The following is a 5,329-nucleotide window of genomic DNA, read 5'->3' on the forward strand; positions in this document are numbered from 1 at the left end:
CCTAATCACCTAATCAAAAAAAAACAAACAAACAAGAAAAATATAACTAGAGATACTGAAATTAAGAACAAACTGACAGTAACCAGAGGGAGGGTGGGAGGGGTTAATTGGGAGAAAACAGGGAAGGGTCATCAAAGAACATGTATAAAGGACACATAGACAAAGCCAAAAAGGGAGTAGGATTGAGGGTCGGAGGCAGGGATCGCTGGGGTGGGTGAGGGTGGCTGGGGGAAAATGGAGACAATTATACTTGAACAGCAATGAAAATAATAACTAAATAAAATAAATCAGAGTAAAGGTAATTAGGTTATCTTCAAGGATGTTAGATCATGCTAGGGGAACCATTTTCAAGAGATACCGATGATGTGTTTCTCACTTGGGGACATATTTGGAGACAGCTTTAAAAAGTCTGGCCACTTCAAAAACTTTGTTCAATGGTTCAACCAGGGATAGAGACACATCAGCCTCATGTATATTAGCTGGCTTGTCACATGCATGAATCGGGACTGGTCTGAGTGCTCTGCAGTTCCCTTGCTTAGGTTTCCAAGGTCTCTGAATCTGACTCACTTTGCCTATGCAACTACTTCTTCCATCTCTTAATATTCAGACATAATCAGACATGTCTGCTTTACCAAATCCAGACAAGTGTTTTATCCCTGCTCAGCTTTTCTTGTCCACTAAGATTCCTCTGACTCTTGCTTTCACTTTCAGTGGCTCTTTCAGTCTAACCAGGCTGCAATTAAAGACAAAATTGTGACAAACATTTTCTCCTGTCTGCTACTCTGGTCTTTCTAACCACATTTCAGGAACTTGGAGGTCAGATGGACCTGTTGCTTATTTAGAGATCCTGGCAGTCCTTTGATCAGTATTTACTGTGTACTGAAAGTTCTGGACAGACAAGGTCTTTGTCTGCATGGAGGTTACAATATAGAAGTTGGGGAAAGGTAATAAATAAATAAGTAAATAAATAAATAAATAAGACTATGTCATAAAATGATGAAAGTGAAATGAGACAATGGCAGGAAGGACATCAATATGGTGGCAAAGAAGGCGTCTTTGAAATGGAAGCATTTCACTAGACACATGACTAATTGACTGACTGACTTCTTTCCTTCTTTTTGGTTTTAACTGGGTGGTTTATGGCAAGGACATTGACCAGCAGAATTTCTAACTTCCTTCCTTCTGTTTCCACCAGAATGTGGTAGACAGCCTGCATGATGCCCCAGTGATTCACACATCCTGGTACCCATGCCCTTGAGTGCTGGCTGGCTGCAGTGACTTTCTTCTAACAGAATATGGCAGGAGTGATGGGATGTCACTTCCAAGTTTAGTTTAGAAAATGACTATGACTTTCACCCTAGCTTCCCTCTTTCTCTCTGGCTCTCTCCTTCTCTCTCATCACTCAGTCCATGTGAAGCCAGCTTCCATTTCATGAGGCAGTTCTAGGTAGACACCCACATGTCAAGGACAGAGGGCTGTGGCTTGCCAAAATCCACTGAGTGACCTTGGACATGGATTCCCATACCTCCCTGCTAGGTTGAGTGTTCAGCTGAAATTGCAGCTTGGCTGAGAGCTTAACTACAACCCCATCAGCAGCCTTAAGCCAGAGGCACTAAAACATGCTACCTCCTGGTTCTTGAGCAACAGGAACTGTGAATGATAAATATTTCTTGTTTTAAGCCACTGAGGTTTGGGTAATGTGTTACACAGCAATAGATAACTTTAGAACCAAATGGGTGTGACCATCAGTGGGCATGAGTTTGCCTTTCTATTGATGAGTGAGGCTGGTACCATAGTATCCAGGTAAATATTCTTCATTAGACTAAATAGCCATCCCAAGGAGCCCATATTATGGCCTTTCAAGCAGTTTTACACTGGGTTGTGATTGTCTATGTAGTGGCTTATTGGCATTACTGGAATGTAAGCTTCCCGAGGAAACTTGAATGTTTTCTTTCTGTCCTTACTCCCAGTATCCATCTCACGATGAAAACTAACATGGTGAGAACTGAGAATTCACTAAGTTCCTTTACCTTTATAACAACACTTGAGAAAGGTATTATGATATCATCAATTTGTAGATGCAAAACTGAGACTAAAAGAGAGTCAGTTTGCCTAAAGTGATGTCAGTGTAAGTGACAGAGGGAGGAATTGAACCCATCAGTCTGGCTTCAGAGTTCATGATACACATGTGTGCTTAATTAAGGGAGCTGAAACTGACATGTGACTTCTGATTACTGTCCCAGCGAGTTAGATACCTCTCTGTTACTCTATTCATTGTTTTCATGACTTTTAAATGGTATTTGTTGTCAACAAGTTACAGTGTAATTCTGTTGCATATATATTTCTAAATATTCCAGAAGCATCCTGTTGCCTTTCCTGTCTCCCTATTCACTCTGCAAAGCCCTTGACAAAGGCTCGGCTTTCCTCTATCTTTTGGAGTCATTTATATTTTGAGATGCTCTCTCCACCAGGCATGTCAACGTGTGTGTGAGATGCAATCAGTCTCTCAAAGGCAAAATGTGGAACAATGATCAGTTTAGGGAATTGTGCAACAATAAACTTCTCTTTCAAAAATCAGAAAGTCCCATAGCAAAAATCTTTAAGCTCCTCCTTTCATCTGAGAACCTCAAGAAGCTTCTCTGATTCTGGGTTGCCACACAGAGACACATCAAACACAGACTCTCTTCACTAAATCTGGTCGCTGAGGCCCAGAGTTTTTAGAATAGGTAATGTGACTTCTATCCAGTCTTTGAATGTGCATGGAAAAGGATTACATGTCCTTTAAAAGTGCTAAGGTCCCTCCACCCAGTGGCTTCATTTAGGTTGTGATGTAGAAGAGAAGCATGGAACAAAACTTTCAAAAAAAAAATCTTACTCTTCATAAAGTCATAAAGGCTTGGTTTGGCCTTGATGAATTAATTCAGCACTTTAAAGGGTATATCAACACAATAAATTTTATGCCTGTGATAAAACTTGTGAGTGAGCTCAGTTTGAAATTCAAAGGTCTAAGAACGCAATTAATGTTTGAAATATATATTGAGTTGTTTACTGTGACATTTTATATGGCCACAGAGTGGTATCCAGGATGTCATGAGGAAAAAATTTTCCTGGGAAATGGAAGGTTCGCTTTTCAAATAACATTGACCTGTCAGATTACTCCCTGAATACAGAGGAATGTTAAGAAATGACTACCAATGAAAACTCAATTCTCCAATCACATCATATCATTCTTACTTTCCATTCCAGCTGGCAATAATCTCCTAGAGGGTATTTTTTGTCAACATTTTAGCAACTTAATTTCATTGAACCATTTTTATCACTGTTTATTGTAGTTCTACATGTACGGGGGTGTTTTTTGAATTGATTTGACTTGTGTTCCAACCCCAGCCTTACCTCTTAATCAGTGTATGGCTTTACATTGCCTCTTTGCCAGCACAGTAGCACCTCTGGCTGCCTAGGAAGGAATCTCAGCATCCCCGGCACAGTGATCAGTCTGTTGGTACCCAATAGAACCACCCCCTGGACAAGTTCAACAAAATGTACCTCCTGTTCAACAAGGGAGAAAACACCCTCCCTCTTTTTGATGGGACCCAGATAGTACTGAGCCCCTTGACAACCTGCAAGCCCATGGATCCCCTGCTTTGCACCCCGTAATCTTCATGTGACCCACTGTGCCAAAGTAAGTGCTGACAGCTGGATCTTCCAACTCAACCACTGGGAGAAGGTAGTGACCCTGGACAAGGAGACCCTGGACACCCCCTTGCTACTGCCAACTGGCGGCAAAGTCCTGCCACATCCTGTTATACCATCTGGGCACCTACATGTTCACAGGTGAGTCCTATTACTATTCGGCAGTCAAACAGGTCCAGCAGGGCATCTTCACCTCAGCTCTCTACACATCCCTGTGGTATAGACTTAGGCAATATTGCCTGGAGGATATCTGTAGTGTTGAAGGAGATAGTGGAACCAGAGTAGACCCCAGGCAACTACCTCAGGAGGAGCCCAAATCCCTGTTGTTTAAAGACAGTTACCATAATCTGCACTTCTCCCTCTAAGACATCCTCCACTGGAGGAGCAAGCTGCTGGCCAAGTACCAGGAGTCCCCTTGTATCACATTTGGAATGGCAGCCGGAAGGCCCTACACTAAACCTTCACCCTGAAGAGGCACAGCCTGGCCTCCACAAAGCTCACCTGCAAGATCTGTGTGTAGTATGTGGAAGGGGAAGGCCAGATATTCCGGCTGCACACCATACCAAGAGAAACACCTGCTGGCTCCCTGGATACCATATACTCTACAGCCACAAGCATGCTCACCACCCTGCTGAGACCCCATGCCTTTAGGATCCTGCTGTCCATCTACCAGAAGATATACAACAGCCTGGAAGCTCCCAACTCATGGGGCAATGATTGGCACCTATTGGCAAAAAAAATTCTCCATGGACTGGTACCTGAACTACTTTGCCATAGGTGTGATCCTGGATCTCTAGGAAGCTCTGCAGTGGATGATGGGGACCTCAAAAGCCTAGTGAGTGCCTTGGAGGACATAGGAGTGAGATGCTGGTGGCCATAGCCACCAATGGGGACTGCTAAGCTGCCCCAGATGGTGGGCTGGTAGGACTGGCAGAAGGCAGGTACAGGGAGGCCCTTGCCACCAAATGTGGGGAAGTTCAGCCTCTGCTGTCCTCAAGCTCACAGCCAGAGTCACCCTTCCTCCTCCTTCCTTGCCTTCCCCAGACCACGATAATCCATGTACTCTGGTGTCAAGAGGACCTGGTGTTTCGACTCCACCACTGCTTTCTTCTGGCCTCAGACCTTTGTGCAGAAACCAAAATGGGGTTGATGACTCTGGAAGAAGTTAGTGTAGCAAGAGAGTGGCCCTTCCTCCAGTCTCAGGACCTATGGGGTAAGTTTGTTTTAGTTTCAATACTGTTTTCAGACTTGCATCAGAGTGCAGCTTTCACTATGCCCAATCCTCCTTTTCTTTTCTGCCCACACCCGCCACCCTGCCACATGTTGTTAAACATCTTGTTCCATAAACTCTGTCTCTGAGTCTGTTTTCCAAAGAATCCAGACTACGACAACAATCATCATTTCTTCATCCAACAATGATTTAGCAAATGTCAATGACCTGATAAAGATTCCATTTTGGATTTTACACTCCAGTGGAGGAAACAGAAAATTAACAAGTAGCTTTATCAGTGGCAAACATTTACTGCAAAGTAACTTCCTAAAAACCATGCTAAACCTTCCAAGGACCAATGTAACTGGTTCAACCACTTTTGCCCTTTTCATTTGCAAATATCCCTTTTCTGTTATGTGATTAGTGGCA

The 5,329-nt window shown here is 43.3% G+C and overlaps 1 pseudogene; it reads left to right on the forward strand.

Moving 5' to 3' along the window:
- The first annotated feature begins 1,983 nt into the window (after positions 1–1,983).
- Positions 1,984–4,590, forward strand: LOC119002057 (netrin receptor UNC5B-like; annotated as a pseudogene).
- The last annotated feature ends 739 nt before the right edge of the window (positions 4,591–5,329 follow it).

This window comes from Sturnira hondurensis, unplaced genomic scaffold, assembly GCF_014824575.4.
Source record: "Sturnira hondurensis isolate 20B ecotype Veracruz unplaced genomic scaffold, ASM1482457v3 Scaffold0017394, whole genome shotgun sequence".
NCBI classification, from domain to species: Eukaryota; Metazoa; Chordata; class Mammalia; order Chiroptera; family Phyllostomidae; genus Sturnira; species Sturnira hondurensis.